This window comes from Pongo pygmaeus, chromosome 10 (assembly GCF_028885625.2).
Source record: "Pongo pygmaeus isolate AG05252 chromosome 10, NHGRI_mPonPyg2-v2.0_pri, whole genome shotgun sequence".
In the NCBI taxonomy this organism is placed as follows: Eukaryota; Metazoa; Chordata; class Mammalia; order Primates; family Hominidae; genus Pongo; species Pongo pygmaeus.
In genome coordinates this window covers 44770942-44791183 of record NC_072383.2, presented here as the reverse complement: position 1 = coordinate 44791183, position 20242 = coordinate 44770942, and the positions used below count along the sequence as shown (strand labels likewise).

Genomic DNA, 20242 nt, shown 5'->3' with positions numbered 1-20242 from the left:
GCCCTTTATGAGATAACTCTTATTCCCATTTTATAGGGAAAGATATTGATGTGATAGAGCTAAGATTTAGTCCAAAGTCTATCTCTAATAGAAGAAGGATCTTCTCTTATCTTTTTCTTATTCACAGTCAGGCAATCCTCTCCTCTGCCCAGGAGAGGTGCTCATGAAGGGAGGGGATGGGTGGTGAATGAGTATAATCCCATATTCTAATCTCAAGCAGGAGACATAAAAACACATAAAGACCTTGAATTCAGAAGTATCCAGGCAGGGCACGGTGGCTCATGACTGTAATCTCAACACTTTGGGAGGCCAAGAAAGGCAGATCACCTGAGGTCAGGACCAGCCTGGGCAACTTGGTGAAACCCTGTCTCTACAAGAAATACTAAAAATTAGCTGGGTATAGTGGCACACGCCTGTAATCCCAGCTACTCAGGAGGCTGAGGCACGAGAATTGCTTGAGTCCAGAAAGGAGGAGGTTGCAGCAAGCTGAGATAGCACCACTGAACTCCAGCCTGGACAACAGAGTGTAACTTTGTCTCAAAAAAAAAAAAAAAAAAAAAAAAGAAAAAACAAAGAAGAACCAAAACACAGTTCTGCAGACTGACGACCTCACAGTGTCTGAGGACTTCTGGAGGTCCTATATCCTAACAAGTTCACTTAACCCACCCAAATGTTGCTCCAAGAGCTCAAGGCCAATATCTGACAAAAATGTTTACCTAAGAATGTCTTCTTCTTTTTATTTTTGAGTCACAGTCTTGTTCTGTCACCCAGGCTGGAGTGCAGTGGCGAGATCTCAGCTCACTGAAACTTTTGCCTCTGGGGTTCAAGCAATTCTCGTGCCTTGGCCTCCAGATACCTGCAATTACAGGCACTTGCCACCATGCCTGGCTAATTTTTGTATTTTTAGTAGAGACGGGGTTTCACCATGCTGGCCAGGCTGGTCTCGAACTCCTCGTCTCAAGTGATCCACTCGCCTCGCCCTCCCAAAGTGCTGGGATTACAGGCGTGAACCACTGTGCCTGGCCTTATTATTCTTCTCTAATGGAACATGCAGCTATGACTGTGAGAAGGAAAGAGAGGGGAAAATGATTGGGAAGAAGTATTCCAGTTAGAACCCGAAATGGGGCCGGGCGCGATGGCTCTCGCCTGTAAGCCCAGCACTTTGGGAGGCCGAGGTGGGTGGATCACCTGGGGTCAGGAGTTCAAGACCAACCTGGCCAACATGCTGAAAGCCCCCCTCTCTACAAGACTACAAAAATTAGGTGGGCATCATGGCAGGTGCCTGTAATCCCAGCCACTCGTGAGACTGAGGAAGGAGAATCGCTTGAACCTGGGAGGCGGAGATTGCAGTGAGCTGAGATCTTGCCATCTTGCTGCTGCACTCCAGACTGGGTGACAGAGTGAGACTCTGCCTCAAAAACAAAAACAAAAACAAAACAAAACAAACAAACAAACAGAAAAATCTGAAATGGAAATGAAGTTCTTGATAAAAAGGAGCACTGTAACTGTAACAGGATTAATGAAATCTGACACCCTCAAGACTATCATTTTGGGAAAGAATCCTAAGCTAAGAGACCAAGCATTAAAAATAAAACTTAACAAAACCAAAATGACTCTTTTAGGGGAGTGAATAGAAAAAAATAATTTGGAGACATAAACCTTCTCTGATTTTAAAAAAAAGGTTGATAGCATCCATTTTCAGAGCTCTTTTTATTTATAAAAAATAAAACAAAAAAAGGATTCGAAAATGGCCAGATCAGAGATCATTTTAGCCTAGGCATCTTTCTTCACTGCAGATTTGATAAGTACACTTATTCATTTTGGTAGCTATTTTATAGATTCACTCATTAACTTAATAAAGATCATGGAGAGCCAAATAGTGCACTGGGTGCAAGGACTAGGTATGAAAAGGCAATTTCGGCCAGGTGCGGTGGCTCATGCCTGTAATCCCAGCACTTTAGGAGGCCAAGGCGGGCGGATAACTTGAGATCAGGAGTTCAAGACCAGCCTGGCCAACATGTTGAAACCCCGCGTCTACCAAAAATATAAAAAATTAGCCGGGTGTGGTGGCGTGCGCCTGTGATCCCAGCTACTCAGGAGGCTGAGGCAGGAGAATTGCTTGAACCCGGGAGGCGGAGGTTGTAGTGAGCGGAGATTGCACCAATGCACTCCAGGCTGGGCGGCAGAGCGAGACTCACTCCGTCTCAAAAAGAGAGGCAATCTCTTCTCTCAAGAGGAGGGGTAAGAAAATGGGCAGTTAAAGAGCTGGCTGCTAAAATGGATGTATGTAAATGAAGTACCTGAGACTGTTGGAAGAGTCAAGCCAGAGGAGGGAGGTTTATGAACAATCATTGCAACCTGATTCCAACTTCGAATTAAAACAGAATTTTTTTAAAGTTTCGTGATAATTTTAAAAATCATAGTTATAAGTAGTTCCATTTTTTTTCTGTTTTCAAAGTAAATTTTGGGCTTAGGCTAAAGCTGTCACAGATATATGCATTAATAATGTCTACTGCCACAATAAATTACTTTCCAGCATCTTGTTTATATTTCCCTGTTTGGGCATAATTAATTTTTTAATAGCTTCATAAGGTATGAATTACAACTCATTGACTATTGCTTTACAATGATCACAAACCAAACACATAGCATTTATCTTTCATTAATGTTTTGTAGTAATTATGTTGATTTTTTCTTTTCTTATTGATCTTTAGTTACAAGAAGAGGTACACTGAAATAAGCCAGTTGCTTTAGAGATCCTGCAGAGAAGTTTTAAATCACAGAGATAGTCACTAACAATTAGGATGTTTTGATTCATTGTGGGAAGTACCTGTAACTAATTTATAAGTTTCTTGCATATGACTATCTTAATACAATATCGTACTGGGAATATAAATGGTTCATTTCCTTATAACCGCATTTTGGGGGATCTAACCAATAGTTTGAACTTTCCAAGATTCTCTTAAATTTTAGTGGAATGGATGGTACAGATAAGGAATTATTTTTAATGAGCTCACCTGTATAATTTATCTATGTCTTAGCATTTGCTTAGTTTTCTAAGTGAATTTAAACTTGCCAAAAATTAAATTACATACCATATACAGTTTTGAAAGAAAAAAGAAAAGCAAACAATTCGAACTTTTCTTTGGGAAAACTTAATGACTTGTGGACTGGGGATTCTCTAGAGACTCATATTTTGATTTGAGGCAAGTCAGTTAACATCCAATGACCTATACAACACCAAAGTGGAAGAAGAAATGCAGGCCTATTTTTAAAAGTGGCTTTAGGATCAAATAAAAAATACAGAAAAGTACTGAGAGATGCTATGCTGTGGTAAATAATGCAATAGAAAAATAATTGCCAGGCTGGGTGCAGTGGCTCAATTCTGTAATCCCAGCACTTTGGTAGGCCAAGACGGGTGGATCACTTGAGATCAGGAGTTCGAGACCAACGTGACCAACATGGCGAAACCCCGTCTATACCCAAAATACAAAAATTAGCTGGGCGTGGTGGCATGTGCCTGTAATCCCCGCTACTTGGGAGGCTGAGGCAGGAGAATCGTTTGAACCTGGGAGGTGGAGGTTGCAGTGAGCCAAGATTGTGTCACTGTACTCCAGCCTGGGCAACAGCGTGAGACTCTGTGTCAAAAAAAGCAAAAAAAGAAAAAAAGAAAAATAATTGCCAAGTAACCACTGGAAAGGCTGTTAACTGATTCGAATCCCCTAACTACATTGACCTCACTTCCTACGTAGGTCTCAGATTTGCAGTCCATTAATTAATTCCGTAAAAATTTAGAGAGCCCCTGTGTCTATCTACGGCTATGACAACTGTTACTGCACATTTGGCTCGCATCCCTCAACAATGACCATGATTCCCCTGTGAACCCCTGCATCATGAAACCAGGCCATATGGCCTGTATTTCTAAGTTGGTTATCCAGGTAGTCCTTAAACACATCTAAAATCATGCGAGATAAGTGAAAAACGGAAACTAGAATAAAGATCTTCAAACTGGGCTCCATGTAATCACAGGTTTACTTTGTGGAGGCAGGAATCACTGTGGGTATATTCAGTTTGTATTTGTATCATCCCTACCAGGCCACAATCTGAAATTTGTAATTCTTTTTAAATAAACTATCAACAGAAGAATCTCAAACACTTTGAGTCTGAAAATTACCAAGTTTAAAAATTCTTAAAGCAGCATATTTTCCCATAATAAGTCTAATATAAACAATGCCTATGAATTACAGAAAGAAATACAGAAAGCATTTTTATGAATGAAGTGGAGGTTCTTAATAACTGAAATGCAGGTAACTTCTATAAAAACCAAAGATAAAACTATGGACCATTAATTCCAGTGATCTCACTTTTTTAAACTTTTGTTTTACAGCCTTTTGTAAATATTCCCTAAAATAAATAATCAAAGCATTTCATAAACACAAAAGTATGATTTCAATCATGTACAGTCTATAGTAAACCTCTACATGATGGTCTTGCGTCATTATTCAAAGTATATTTGCTAACTTCCTACCTATTACCCCTTTAACACAAATGAAAGATACCAGAAGGTGGTGATCTGGCTTTCAATTCCAGACAAAGAAGCCAGACGTGGACTCTGCCCCTGGACAGCTGCGTGCTCTTGGGCTGGTTGCCCACAGTTCTGAATCAGTTTCCTCTTCTGTAAAAAGGGAATAATATTACCTACCTCGTCAAATAATAGTGAAAATGAAAAGAGATCTCGTACATCAAGGACCTAATACAAGGCCTGCCAGACAGTAGGCCCCTCTAATCCTTTGGCTCAGCAAGCCCTCCCACAATGATTCCAGAGAAAACACAGGCCTGCAGACAGAACCCTGTTTGAACTCTCTCTTCAAACCTTCAAATCCTCATCCTGCTTCCCACCCTCCTGCAACGGCTGAGAGGTACCTCGTTAGGCGTAAAGCTTCCTCAGCAGCTCAGGGACTTCGCTCCCGGATATCCCCCAGTGAGGGGATAATTTGCATTCTGCATTTTCTTTACCCTCTTTGGCCTGGATCCTTCTTTTTAGCATTAAACACATTCTAGTTTCTTGCTTTGAAAAAGAAAGGAAACATCTTTGACTCCACCTCCAGGACAGTCCTATCTTTTGCCTCCGCTCCAAGGCCACATTTAAAAAAAAAACTTGCTTGCACTGACTGGGTCTGGGTCTGGGCCCCACCTCCCACTCACTCCTCCGTTTACTTTAATTTGGCTCTGACTGCATCAAAGCAAAGGAATGTTTGTTAGTAAATCACCGATGATTTCCTTGTTGCTCCTTTCAGTGGCCACTTTTTGGTTCTTACAGTATGAGGGGTAGCGGCGCTACTGACTGCTCCCTCTGAGAAACCCAGCCCTCAAGTCCACGTATTTGTGACACCCTTCTATCCTGTCTTTCCCTAGTATCTTTTGAGGGTGTCTCTTTCTCTGGCAGTTCCCCAAATGTTGGTCTTTCTCTCTCTCTCTTTTTCTTATTTCTCCCTCCCTTCCAGGTCTTTCTCAAGGCCCACTGAAGGGCTCCTTTCTTCTCTTCTTCAACATTCTTATCCTCGTGTGTCCACCCATTTTCAGAGTGTCAGGAAATGAGGTAACCCTATGACCCTATTTGCCCCAAACAGTTCTGGTTTCTGCCTGTTTCCCCAGAATGATTAGTAGCACCCCAAACCCTTAAGAGTCCTGGTTTGGATGGTTACAACGGACCATCCTCTTATCAATTCCCATTTGTATGCAGATGACTGAGAATTGGGGCAATAAAGCACATTGGCTGAGAGGGAGGGGCTCTGGGGTTGGCCCCCTGGGTTTAGATCCTGCTCCACTGCTTACTAGCCCTTGAGTCCCTGGGCCTGTTAAGCAACCCCTCTTCCCTGAAGAAACCTCATCAATAAAATGGGAACAATATTACTGCAGTTTTCCTAACAAGTGAGGGTTAAATGAACACATGTAAAGTTATTAGCATGACACCGCCACATTTTTAAGTGCTCAGTGAATGCAGCTATTATCTTTGTTTCTAACCCAGACCTGTCTCCTGAGTTCCAGACATATTCAGGTAGAGAGAATAAAGTTATCTGGGGTTGGGGGGTAGGAGGTAGGAAAAGCAGTCTATGCAAGCCCCTTTCACTTCCTAATTCTCTCTCTCTTTTTTTTTTTTGTTTTGAAACGGAGTTTTGCTCTTGCTGCCCAGGCTGGAGCGCAATGGCGCAATCTCAGCTCACCACATCATCTGCCTCCTGGGTTCAAGCGATTCTCCTGCCTCAGCCTCCCAAGTAGCTGGAATTACAGGCACGTGCCACCACGCCCGGCTAATTTTTTTGTATTTTTAGTAGAGACGGGGTTTCTCCATGTTGGTCAGGCTGGTCTTGAACTCCTGACCTCAGGTGATCCACCCTCCTTGGCCTCCCAAAGTGCTGGGATTACAGGCGTGAGCCACCGTGCCTGGCTTTTTTTTTTTTTTTTTTTTTTTTTAATTTTTTTTAAGAGACAGAGTCTCACTCTGTCACCCAGGCTGGAGTGCCATGTTGCGATCACGGCTCACTGCAGCCTTTATCTCTCAGATTCAAGCGATCCTTCTGCCTCAGCCTGCCAAGTAGTTGGGACCACAAGTGTGCATCGCATGCCTGGCTAATTTTTTTAAATTTTTTGTGGAGACAGGCTCTTGCTTTGTGGCCCAGTCTGGTCTTGAACTCCTGGTTTCAAGTAAACCTCCTGCCTTGGCCTCCCAAAGTGCTAAGATTACAGCCATAAGCCACTGCGCCTGGCCACTTCCCAATTCTCTAGACACTCATTTATCTTCCCATCAAACTGTGGCTGAATTTCTCAAGTAATTGTCTCGTGACCTTTGAACAGTCTCCCTAAAGGTAAATATTGCATTGACCAACAATGGGAATGATGGCAGCACATTCTCACCAGGCAATTTCAGAGAGCTGCTATATGATTTTTCTTGAAGCACTGTCTGGGAATACATAATTGGGTGGAAATAAACTTTGCTTCTGAAAGGTGTGGATAAAGTCATTTTTATTTTTGATGACTGGTTTTGTTTTAATTGTGAAGAAATCCTTAAGCTGATCTGTATCCTGGCAATCATTTAAAAATTTTCATGTTGGCAGGGCGTGGTGCCTCACCACCTGTAATCCCAGCACTCCGGGAAGCTTAGGCAGGAGGATCACTTGGCCCAGGAATTCAAGACCAGCCTGGGCAACATGGTGATATACCTTTCTTAAAAAAAAAAAAAAAAAAAAAAAAAGAATTTTGATGTCTAACAAATATTGGAAGCAATATATATATTTTGAACATACAGTTTAGGGAGGAGGGGAGTGTTGCAATATATATTTTGGGAAGCTGAGCACAGTGATCAATGTCATATTTGTTTTCGGTTTTATGGTTAAATATTTTACTTTCCCCCAATTTTTCTTAGTCCTTAAAAAGTTTGTCTTTAATTAAAACATTATTTTTTAAATGGTATAGTTTTAGTTTTATATGTTTTCTTACATAAAACTTCATCATCTAGGTTTTAAAATTTCAAATTCATTTAATATGTTAGAATAATTCCAATATTTTGCACTCTGTAAACTTTTTATGTCTTGGGATATGATCCTTTCTTCTTGGGATCTTCTGAAAGCCTGCAGGGAACCACAGGGTTTGTGTAAGCCCAGAGGGCTTTTTCTCATGTCTTTATGTTTGTCTCTATGACTCACCTTTGAATGTTCCCCAACCCTTTCCTCTTACTGAAATTCCGCTCCTTCATTAAGACTCACATTAACAGACAATTTTGTCAGAGAGCCTTCCCTACCCTCCCAGATAGAAAAATCTCTCCTTCCTCTGACGGATGCCTCTACTTAACCTTTGGTTCTGTTCTGTTCTATAATTAACTGCCCATGTGCCATTCTATCCCACTCTATGCTAGTTCTGGATGGCAGAAGTGGGTCTCACCCATCCTTGTACCCCTCAGGGCCCAGTGCCTGTGCCTAATAATCATTGGCACTCACTGAGCACTCACTTTGTGCCAGGCCTACTCCATTCTCACAACCCAGTGAGGGAGGAAGTATTATCTCCATTTTATAGATGAGTAAACTGAGGCATGGAGAAGTTATATAAATTGCCTAAGGTTGGCTGGGCATGGTGGCTCATGCCTGTAATCCCAGCACTTTGGGAGGCCGAGGTGGGTGGATCACCTGAGGTCAGGAGTTTGAGACCAGCCTGACCAACATGGTGAAACCCAGTCTCTACTGAAAATACAAAAATTAGCCCAGTGTCGTGGCACACACCTGTAATCCCAGCTACTCAGGAGGCCGAGGCAAGAGAATTGCTTGAACCCGGGAGGCAGAGATTGCAGTGAGCCAAGATCGCGCCACTGCACTCCAGCTTGGACAATAGAATGAGACTCTGTCTCAAAAAATAAATTAAAAATAAATAAATAAATTGCCTAAGGTTGCCCAGCTAGTAAATGGCAGAACTATTCTTTTGACAATGTATCTTCTTCTTCTTTTTTTTTGTGTGTGTGTGTCTCCCTTGGTCACCCGGGAGTACAGTGGCATGATCACAGCTCACTGCAGCTTCAACCTCCCAGGCTCAATCAATCCTCCCTCCTCAGCCTCCTGGGTAGTTGGGACTTTAGGCTCACGCCACCACACCCATTAATGACAGTGAATCTTCTGAATAATTAGATAAGCCTAAGGTTTCCTTTTGTTTCTTTAGGAAGAAGTATGGCTCCAAAGCCTGAGCTTTTAATCTCAGCTATAAACACTTGTTTAAATTAAGGGAAAAAGAATCATCTAGAAAGAAATATTTGCATGTAGCTTTCCTTGTTATTCTCTGTTGAAAAACAAAACAATATTTTGTGCACAGCTTTAAATTTTTCCATGAGAAAACAAAGCAGGTGTGAAATAACTTAGTTCGATTTTCATCACTCTGTTAGCTAGTCTTCTTAAAAGCCGATGGAAAACCCAGTGCTGCACTACAGCTATATTTGTGTTTCAAATGTTTAGGCTTATGCTGACTACTCTGGATTCCAACCAGTGGCTGAATTAAAAGTTCCCATGGATAAAAAACAAGGGCGATTGGAGAGCTAATAATGACGAGTGCTTTCAACTGATGAACAGGTTGGATTGTGACAATTCTGCTCCAGGATTAGGTACAAAAGTCCATTTACTCAGTAACAGGAACCCAGGGTTGAGCCAGCAGCCCTGGATTTCTTCCACCTTTAATGCTTACTTTATCTTTGTGCTACTTAGTTTTTTACTTCTTAAATGGGGGAAATAGCACCTATGCTCCTCTGAAGGGATTACACAAAAGAGTTTTAAAAATGGACATTATTTTATTATTGTTGCTATCATTATTGTTACCATTTTTGTAGTATTTACATTCTATGTGTAATAGTGTTTCTATGGAAAAAGAAACTTTTTTATTTTTGTTTTTTTGAGATAGAGTCTCACTCTGTTGCCCAGGCTAGAGTGCAGTGGTGCAATCTGGGCTCACTACATCCCGTTTCATGGGCTAAAGTGCTTCTCCTGCCTCAGTCTCCGGAATAGCTGGGATCACAGGCATTTGCCACCATGCCCAGATAATTGTTCTATTTTTAGTAGAGATGGAGTTTCACCGTGTTGGCCAGGCTGGTCTCGAACTCCTGACCTCAGGTGATCCACCCATCTAGGCCTCCCAAAGTGCTGGGATTACAGGCCTGAGCCACCTTTTTCCACAGGCGGCCGACCTATGGAAAACATTTTTTGAATTTAAAAATGAGAGCAAGTCTCAGCCAGGTAGAGTGGCTCACCTGAAATCCCAACACTTTGGGAGGCCAGGGAGGGAGGATTGCTTGAGACCAGGAGTTCAAGCCCAGCCTGGGCAACAAAGCTACATCTCTGTCTCTAAAAAGTAAAATAAAGTAAAATAAAATAAAATAAAATAATTTAAAAATGATCAGGATGTGGTGGCGCATGTCTGTAGTTCCAGCTACTCAGGAGGAGGCTGAGGTGGAGGGATACCTTGCGCCCAGAAGTTTGTGGCTGCAGTGAGTTGTGATGGCACCACTGCACTCCAGCCTGGATGACAGAGCAAGACACTGTCTTTGCCTTGGCTTTTACTCACACTATGTTGTAGAGGATTCTGGAAACTTGAGTTCCCACTGCTTTGCCTGTTGGCAGTGCAACTGAGGCCTTGCCAGTTTCAAGCTCTACGGCATGGAGCGGAAGAAAGGACAAGCAAGGTCCAGGGACTAAGGAAGCTGAGGAACAAGAATCTGTGCTGGTGAAATGAATGTCCTATTTCCTATGCACACCGACTAACTTCTCACATTAGGCCTTTCCCCAGGCCATGGTTTTCCCCACTTCAGTGCCAACAACGGACCTAGGGCTTTTTCTCCCTGCTGCCGTGTCCAGCCGAGCTGCCGCTTCTATCTTCTCCTCCAGCTCCAAAAATAAGTCAACAGCTCTGCACTGCCTACCTTAGAGTTAATTGTGGAAATCAAATGAAATGCTGTGTAAACTCTACAGATGTTCACTGCTATTGTTATTCTGAGCCACCTTAGCATATCTGGAAAGTGGGCTTAATGGTTAAGGGAGATTTCCAGTTAAATGAAGCATTTAACTTATTTAGCAACATTAATTATTTAGTGGCATTATTTAGTATACCCTCCAAAAAGTATTTACATGTTTTACCAGTTTATCTCTTTATTCTTCTTAAGAACTCTAAGAAGGCCGCAGTAGCTCATGCCTGTAATCCCAACACTGTGGGAGGCCAAGACGGTCGGATCACCTGAGGTCTGGAGTTCAAGACCAGCCTGGCCAACATGGTGAAACCCTGTCTCTACTAAAAATATAAAAATTAGCTGGGCCTGGTGTCGCGTGCCTCTAATCCCAGCTACTTGGGAGGCTGAGGCACAAGAATCGCTTGAACTTGGGAGGCAGAGGTTGCGGTGAGCAGAGATAACACCACTGCACTCCAGCCTGAGCAACAGAGTAAGACTCCGTCACAAAAAAACAAAAACAACCTAAGAAATTCTTTCTTCCTTCCTTCCTTTCTTTCTTTCTTTCTTTCTTTCTTTTTCTTTCTTTCTTTCTTTCCTTCTTTCTTTCTTTCTTTTCTTTCTTTCTTTCTCTCTTTCTTTCTTTCTTTCTTTCTTTCTTTCTTTCTTTCTTTCTTTCTTTCTTTCTCTCTTTCTCTCTCTCTCTCTCTTTCTTTCTCTTTCCTTCTTTCTCTGTCTCTCTCTCTCTCTCTTTCTTTCTTGTCTCGCTCTGTTGCCCAAGTTGGAATTCAGTGGCGAAATCATGGCTCACTGCAGCAACTCTGCAGGCTGAATCAATCCTCCCACTTCAGCCTCCCTAGTAGCTGGGACTACAGGCCTGTGCCACAATGCCTTGCTAATTTTTATAGTTTTTTTTAGAGACAGGGTTTCACCATGTTGTCCAGGCTGGTCTTGAACTTAGACTCAGATAATCCACCTGCCTCAGCCTTCCAAAGTGCTTGGATTACAGGTATGGGCCACCGCACCTGGACTACATATTCTAATTTTCTCCATTTTATACATTTGAAAATTAAGGCTAAAAGATTGAGTAATCTGCCCAAGGTCATCCATTTTATAAGAAGCAGTGCTGGAAGTAAAACCTGATGCCAAGCCTTTGTGGTCAACCACAACATACAAGATTGCAGACAACAGATGCCTCACGTCCCTTCTCCAGTTCACAACTAAATTGGCTGTTTCCTTCCACTGTCCATTTTAATAAATTTACAAGTTTATCAATCACTAATATTTTTGTTATTGCCAAGCACCAGTTGTCTCTTTAGTGTTACATGGGGTGGGCTGAAGGAGGCTAGGGTGCTGATTCCTCTCTACAGTAAGTGCCCAAAAAATGACGGTCTCAAGAAAGGCTGGTCAGAAATGCCAACTTAATGTTTCAAATAAAATGGAAAAACTGAAAAGTACTTACTCATTAAAGTAACTGGTGATTTTTAAGCATCTCTCTCAGTTGATTCTAGATCTCATCACTAGATAGCTTTCTTCCTCTCCTGTAGATCATTGTGACCAGATGGGAGATCTCAGAGCTTGGGCTATAGGGGAAATAGGTTAGCCTCTGGGTGCTGCTGTGCTTGCAAGCCAGCGTCTGGGGAGAAGATGACATTTCCGGTGGCATCTGGGGCAAACGACACAAGTCAGCATTTAGTTTCTTGCTTTAGGAAGCGGAAGACTAATGACCGAAGCTTCAAGACTTTGACATGTGTGAAAACATGAAATGGTAAGTCAATACAAAGACAGCATATTCCTGGAATTTGGTTTTGAGCTTGTTTTCATTTCACCTTTCTCAGTAATCTGGGTGTAGCTTATTTTGACTCTTCCTTTGATTAAACAATTCAGACCCTTGGCTCTTATTGTTCTTGCTGGTGTGGTATGTTCACGGCTGAAAAGGTGGTCAGAAGGGGAAAGGAGGAAGTGAGAAGAAAGAAACAGGGAAATGGTAAGAAGAACTCTACTTTTCTAAATAATATTTAATAATAGTAATCTTGTGTTTCTGTGCAAGGTGTTACAGTTTACAAACCTCTTTTATTTTTATTTATTTATTTATTTTGAGACGGAGTTTCGGTCTTGTTGCCCAGGCTGGAGTGCAGTGGCGTGGTCTCGGCTCATTGCAACCTCTACCTCCCAGGTTCAAGCACTTCTCCTGCTTCAGGCTCCAAGTATCTGGGACTACAGGCACCTACCACCACACCCGGCTGATTTTTGTATTTTTAGTAGCGATGGGATTTCACCATGTTGGCCAGTCTGGTCTCGAACTCCTTACCTCAGGTGATCCACCCGCCTTGGCCTCCCAAAGTGCTCGGATTATAGGGGTTAGCCACCATGCCAGGCCATAAACCGCTTTTAAATCCTTTCACTTCATCTCTCCACTGCCCTCTTGATGGAAAAATAGCTCAGTCCACACTACAGGAAACCACAGGCCTGAGCCCTGGCGTCAGCTAGATCCAGTATGTGGCACAGCAAGACAAGAACTTTCTGCTTCCTCCCCTAGTGTTCCACTTGAAACCAGCAGGTAACTCAAGGGGACAGAGTCCTTAAAAGGGAGATGGTTCATCTGGCGCTGTGGCTCATGCCTATAATCCCAGCACTTTGGGAGGCCGAGGCGGGTGGATCACCTGAGGTCAGGAGTTCGAGACCAGCCTGGCCAACATGGTGCAACTCCGTCTCTACTGAAAATACAAAAATTAGCTGGGTGTGGTGGCGGGTCCCTGTAATCCCAGCTACTCGGTAGGCTGAGGCAGGAGAATTGCTTGAACCCAGGAGGCAGAGGTTGCAGTGAGCCAAAATCGCCCCATTGCACTTCAGTCAGGGTGACAAGAGCAAGACTCTGTCTTTAAAAAAAAAAAGGGGGGGAGATGGTCTTCTGATTGATTAGATAAGTGTAGGCATTTGTTTTCTTTTGTCTGGAATAATATGATTTCGGGGAGAGGAATATCACTTTCCATGCAAATACCAAGATGAAAAAGAAAAGGAAATAATGAATCAGAAAAAAAAGAGAGAGAGAGAGAAAATGCATGACTACAGAAGATCCCAGTGCATGACTACAGAAGATCAGAATATACCACCCCCAGGTTCCCATAATCCCAGGTCCTTGGGAGGCTGAGGCAGGAGAATCGCTTCAACCCAGGAGGCGTAAATTGCAGCAAGCCGAGATTGCGCCACTGCACCTCAGCCTGGGCAACAGCGAGACTCCATCTCAAAAATAAAAAATATGCCACCTCAAAATATAGTTATTTGGCATATTTCGAGCTGATTATTCTGAGCAACTGCAGACACAGGAGTATCTCTGAAAAGCTGTCCTTTTGTAAAATAAATTTATATTTAAAAAAGAAATCTACATTAGTCAAAGTATCTGTATCAGGAAGAGTCCTGCTCTCAGACAACTTTTATTACCTGGGAGACTTTTTATTTACATAACAAGACATCCTTTATTCACCATACATTTCCTCTCATCACCCTCCTATAACTTGTCACTAGTTCCCTGCAGAAGCACCAAGTCCCTATTCCTTCCTGTAGCTCAGGATAAGCTTCTGTCATCTGGCCTTTCTTTGAGTCTCATATTTTGTGGGATTCCATTGTGTGTGCATATAATTAAAAATGTTTTTTCCTTTTCTTTTTTTTTGAATTGAGATTTGGTCTCAATATGTTGCCCAGGCTGGTCTTGAACTCGTGGGCTCAAGTGATCCTCCCACGTCAGCTTCCCAAAGTGCTGGGATCACAGGCATGAGCCACCGAGCCTGGCCAAAAATGTTTTTTCTTCTGTTAATCTGTTTTGTGTCAATTTAATTTGTATCCCAGCCAAAGAACCTAGAAGTAGGGAGGAAGCCATTTTCCCTCCCTTACAGCACAAAATAACTAACCAACAAGAGTAAGAGATTTCACAACAGTCCTGAATTACGTGCTCTGAAGACTTAGCCTTTTTTAATAGTATGCTATTTATGTAAACTGGATTATAATGTGACATAATTGTCTTTCCTTGAAAAATATCATTTTACTTTACATCACTGTCTACTCAGTGTGTGGGTTAAAATTAATTCCATACATTATGCATTGTTTTCATCCTCTATGGCCATCGATAAAGTTATCTTGCATTTCCCAATAAGTTTTAGTACAGTCATTACTGTGAAATTTAATACAATCAAGGCAGAACCCAACTGATAGCTTTAGTATTTTATAATCCAGAGTAGTCTATTACATAACTTTGAAAATCTGCCATTATCTAGTTCTAGCAATTCTATAAATGAATTGCAAATCTTTCTAGTTCTGTAGATTTCAGCTAGTCTGTGCACTGTAAGAATAAAAGAACAATCTCTGTAATCATCCCAAGACCAGAGAACAGAGGAGCTGTAATAATGCAAATGATAATCACACTTATACTCTTTAAACTTAAAATAAAGTTGAGATCAACAGATTTTCAACTGATTTTCTTGCTTTCAAGAACTTATTATGCTCTATGTAGACAGCTACTATTGCTATTCTGGCTACTAGTGCTATTCTGGCCCCACTGCATATTTCAAAGCTCAGTGAGCCATCTTTTATTTTTTACCCACCAAACTTGGCTTTTTCTTAAACAGTAATGACAACTTATGCACATATAATGTTTTACCCTGTGAATGTGCTTTCACACACAGATATCCTTTACTATTAGCAGTTCATTAGTAGTTACAGCCACAGAGAAATTTAAACTTTTCTTTATGCAAGCCATTATCATTTTATCCACATTTTCTATCTTAAGGGACGCAATTATTTTTCTTATCTTCTTGGGAATCCTATAAGTGGGCCAGAAATCAGCCCATTAAATATATACATATATATACATTAATTTCAGCTGGCTCATGTGTGTATGCGCTTAAATCTATTCCTGGGCTGCCTTAAACGAATGGGCCAAATTTGGCAAATCACAAAACTATGTTTTTTCTTTGCTTGTCTGACTTAAACAGTCCACATATTTTTGATAATTTCTCTTCAAAGCACTCACATTTAGTACTTTCAAGCACATATGAATAATGAATAATTTGTTTCTATTAGGGTATGAAATCTTCTCTGATAGCATATTAGGAACTTTGAGATTCTGGATTAAAACTTCTCATGAGTTCGATTTAGTAACAGAACTAAATTTTGCACTAAGTATGTGCAAACTTTGTGTTGATGAACAAGGGAATACTTATTGGGATTTGGGATGTTACAGATTGAGAAGAGCCAAATCAGTGATTTCACTTTTCAGGATGGATGGAATGAGAAATGTGAATTTATAAAAGATCCCATTCTGTCAGGATTTCTTAAACATTTCCACAGAATTCTTAGAATTCTCATGTTTTATGCAAGTTCTGTATTCTGTTCCAATGCAGCTTAGTGGTTCAGAACATGGCCTTTGCAGGCAGAAAAGCCTGAGTTCAGAGTCCCAAATTAATAATCCACAAGCTGTGTGACTTTGGGAAAGGTACTCAACCCCTCTGGCCCACTTCCAGTTGTGAAGTTTAAACCTGCAAAGTGCTAAGCAGACTGCTTGGCACTTAGTAAATGCTCATTTTATTCCAGGGATTAGTATACATGCATCCATGCTTTAGTAATGCAAAATAATTCTTTAAATGACTAACCATTGGAAAAAAATGTAAATACTGACAAGTACCTTGTTTGATGGGCACTGTTCCATGGGCTAATATGATACCATCACTGCAGGAATAGACTGTGCAAGTGGAAGGGAGATGACAGAAATCATCATTAGGTCAAGTTGAAGCTCGGGGAGATTGAGCAACTGTCTGAATCACACAGGTTAACTACTGAGCTTGGACTAAAGACCAGGCTTCCTGGGTCCCAGACTCATAGTTCCAGAGCTACAGTTCATGAATTTTTTTCTGTAAGGCTGTAAGCTCTTTTTACAGAGAATAATTTAATGCCCTGCAAGAATTGGGTTTTACATTATTTAGCAATGTCCCTTACCTTTAAACCACAGGCTTAGTTTTCTAATTCCGGTCTCTCTCCTTTTCTCTTTTTGTTTTTTGAGACAGTGTCTTGCTCTGTCACCTATGCTGGAGTGCAGTGGCGTGATCTCAGCTCACTGAAACCTCCACCTCCGGGCTCAAGTGATCCTCACACCTCAGTCTCCCACCTATCGCCAGTAGCTGGGACCCCAGGAGTGAGCCACCATGCCCTGCTAGTTTTTTGTATTTTTGGTAGAGATGGGGTTTCACCGTGTTACCCAGGCTGGCTTTGAACTTCTGGGCTCAAGTGATCCGCCTGCCTCGGCCTCCCAAAGTGCTGGAATTACAGGCCTGAGCCACTGTATGCAGTTTTTTTTTTTTTTTTTTTTTTGAGATAGAGTCTCACTCTGTTGCCCACACTAGAGTGCAGTGGTGCCATCTTGGCTCATTGCAACCTCCGTCTCCCAGGTTCCAGCGATTCTCCTGCCTCAGCCTCCTGAGTAGCTGGGATTATAGCCATGTGCCACTACACCTGGCTACTTTTTTTTTTTCTTTTTTTAAGTAGAGTTGGGGTTTCACCATGTTGGCCAGGCTGGTCTTGAACTCCTGGCCTCAAGTGATCCACATGCCTCAGCCTCCCAAAGTGCTGGGATTACAGGCATGAGTCACTGTGCCCTGCCATAAGGTTGTTTTGTCAAGGAAGATAGAAACAGCTTAATATTTTTGGATGTGTGCTGTTCTTCCTTTCTTACTTTATTAGATAAACATTCATCGAGTGCTCCCTCGGTCAGGCACAGTGCTTAGCACCTGAGATATGAGGTTGAGTAGGATATGGTCTTCTCTATGTTCTGTAGCTCACAGTGCAGGGAGGGAAAAAACACAGAAGCAGATAATTAGAATTCAATGTTGGGAGTGCATCTATGGCTTTATGTTAGAGTATCACTTCTATTACTGAAAAGGGATTTTTAAAATTCTACTGAAAACATGAAAATGAAAATAGTGCCATGAAAAGTAGCTTCTAGTCATATTCTTTTATGATGAATATTTGCTTTGCACATACGATTGGCCCACATTGCATCATTTGTTTTATAAATTAATCATATATCACTATTCCATTTTACCGGTAAAATAGTAGGCTTTTAAGTATTTTTCCCAATTATCACTTACAAAAATATTGTTACAGCTTACTTTTTTTGACCTTCCTTTTTCTTTTAGGGTGCTCTTTTCCTTAACATAGTTTGTTGTTGCGTCTCTGAAATATATTTATTTATTATTATTACTTTTTTCAGACAGAGTGTTGCTCAGTTGCCCAGGCTAGAGTGCAATGGCATGATCTTGGCTCACTGCAGCCTCCACCTCCTGGGTTCAAGTGATTCTCGTGCCTCAGTCTCCCAAGTAGCTGGGATTACAGGTATGCACCACCACGCCCAGCCAATTTTGTATTTTTAGTAGAGGCAGGGTTTCACCATGTTGGCTAAGCTGGTCTTGAACTCCTGACCTCTGGTGATCTTCCTGCCTCGGCCTCTCAGAGTGCTGGGATTACAGGCATGAGCCACCCAGCCCGGCCTGAAATACATTTAAATAAATGAAGATGGAGAATCAGACATTACTTTCATTTATCTGAATCTGGTGCAGTTTAATTAATCTATAATTGTAAGTCTTTGAATCATATGTCAATATTCTGTTTTGTTAGTCATGATTTCTAAGTGTTGCATAACTGTGGCCCCAGCCACTTTATATTTTGGTATCATGACAGAAGAATCTGATTGTGGTTATTTTCTACCTATGCATTTATTCTTAGTGATATATGCTGGTTAAATTATGGGATAGTTTTAAAATACATGACAAAAATAGCTAAGAGTAAAGAAATGTCTTTGTTTCTGGTTGAATAAACTGACCACACAAGGTTCCAATTTAAAATAAATTCTAAACGAATCATGTTATTTTCCAAAACTGTTCCTCCTCTCAGTAAATGAAATCAATATCCACCCAGTTACCCCAAGACAGAAATCTCAAGATCATCTGTGACTCCTTCCTCTTCATCTGCCACAAGTAGAGTAGCTTCTGTCTCCAAAGCCAGTCTCTGATCAGTCCACTTCTCTTCCTATAGCCTCTGCTTTAGTTCAAATCTAGAATCCTGCTGTGGTGGTGCTGTGGCTTCCAAGTTTCTCTTCCTCCAATCCATTCTCTAAACTACAGTCTTGCTCTTTCTAAGACGCAGATCTTATAATTTTACTTCCCTTCGTAGGTTGAATTTAACCTGCTAAATCACGTCAAAATTTTTCTGAAGATACCAGCCTTTCTGCCTTAATCAAACACATTAGCCAAATCCATAGCATTACTGGGATAAAGCCTGAAGATCCCAAATTGATAAGGCATCTGGATTCCCTTTGATAACAATATTCAATAACAATGAACACCTACTGAGTATACTATTCCAAGCATTATAAGTGTATTAACTCTTTTTACAAAATCAACAATAATTATTATTGCTACCATTTATTGACAGCGTACTTTAATCCAGGTGTTACATATTCATTTATTCATTATTATTATTTTTTTTTTTTTGAGACGAAATCTTGCTCTGTTGCCCAGGCTGGAGCGCGATGGCATGATCATGGCTCACGGCAAAGTCCGCCTCCCTGGTTCAAGTGATTCTCCTGCCTCAGCCTCCTGAGTAGCTGGGATTACAGGCATGTGCCACCATGCCCCGTTGGCCAGGCTGGTCTCGAACACCTTACCTCAGGTGATCCTCCCGCCTTTGGGATTACAGGTGAGCCCAGCCTATTGTTACCTTTAAAACCACCCTGCAGGGTAGCTCTTACTGTCTCCATGAGGAATATCAGAAAAGGGAAAGGACTTCCTGGAGGGCTGGTTCTGCCTCAAGCCAATCAGCTGACACTAAGCAGTGAAGCCAGAATCTGAGGTCCCTCTGCCTGCCTTGGTCTTTGCTCACCCTGACACCAGACACCTCACTGTGTCCTGAGTAGCACAGATGCCACACCCACAGTGTCACATAGAGAAGGGTGATGTAAATGAAAATTAAAACACTGTGACAAAGTCAAGCAGGGCATTTGTTTTTGTTGTTGTTGTTAAGTTATTTTTGGTAGATACAGGGTCTCATTACACTGACCAGGCTGGTCTCCAACTCCTGGGCTCAAGCAATCTGCCTGCCTCAGCCTCTCAGAATGTTGGGATTATAGACATGAACCACTGCACCCGGCCAGTGTCAGTCTTTGTTCCCTACAAGTGAAATCAAAACAGGCTCACGCCTGTAAACCCAACAGTTTAGGAGCCCAAGGTGGAAGGATCGCTTGAGCCCAGCAGTTTGAAACCCGTCTAGGCAACATAGTGAGACCCCATCTATACAGAAATAAAAATAGGCTGGGCAGGGTGACTCATGCCTGTAATCCCAGTACTTTGGAAGGCCAAGGTGGGTGCATCACCTGAGGTCAGGAGTTCGAGACCAGCCTGGCTAACATGGAGAAACCCTGTCTCTATTAAAAATACGCCTGTAGTGCCAGTTACTTGGGAGGCTGAGGCAGGACTGCTGGAACCTGGGAGGTGGAGATTGCAGTGAGCCGAGATCGCGATACTGCACTCTAGCCTGGGCAACAGAGTGAGACTCCGTCTCAAAAAAAATAAAATTAAAATTAAAAATTAGCTGAGGGTGGTGGTGCGTGCTATACTCAGCTACTCAGGAGGCTGAGGTGGGAGGATCACCTGAGCCCAGGAAGTCAAGTCTGCAGTGAGCTATGATCGTGCCACTGCACTCCAGCCTGGGAGGCGAGACCCTGTCTGAAAA

At 41.9% G+C, this 20242-nt stretch overlaps 1 protein-coding gene and 1 long non-coding RNA gene across 11 annotated transcripts in view; one reads left to right on the top strand and one right to left on the bottom strand.

Moving 5' to 3' along the window:
• Window positions 1-20242, bottom strand: part of PCED1B (PC-esterase domain containing 1B) — a 154299-nt gene that overhangs the window by 8139 nt on the left and 125918 nt on the right. For 3 of the 10 annotated variants that reach the window (XM_063672697.1, XM_063672699.1, XM_063672696.1), the window contains 2 exons: window positions 16146-16202; window positions 11931-12134 (listed from right to left, as the gene is read on the bottom strand). The exons of 1 other annotated variant lie outside the window; for it this stretch is intronic. The gene's annotated coding sequence lies outside the window, so the exon portion shown is untranslated. Of the gene's footprint in view, window positions 1-4559; window positions 4676-4702; window positions 4787-4923; window positions 5458-11930; window positions 12135-16145; window positions 16203-20242 lie in introns of those variants that run through there. 6 more of the 10 variants (XM_054443806.2, XM_054443808.2, XM_063672698.1 and 3 more) reach the window with 4 other exon arrangements.
• LOC129010077 (uncharacterized) lies at window positions 12177-19210 on the top strand. The gene is made up of 3 exons (XR_008492919.1): window positions 12177-12236; window positions 12356-12455; window positions 17727-19210. It is a non-coding gene; the product is annotated as an uncharacterized LOC129010077 (long non-coding RNA).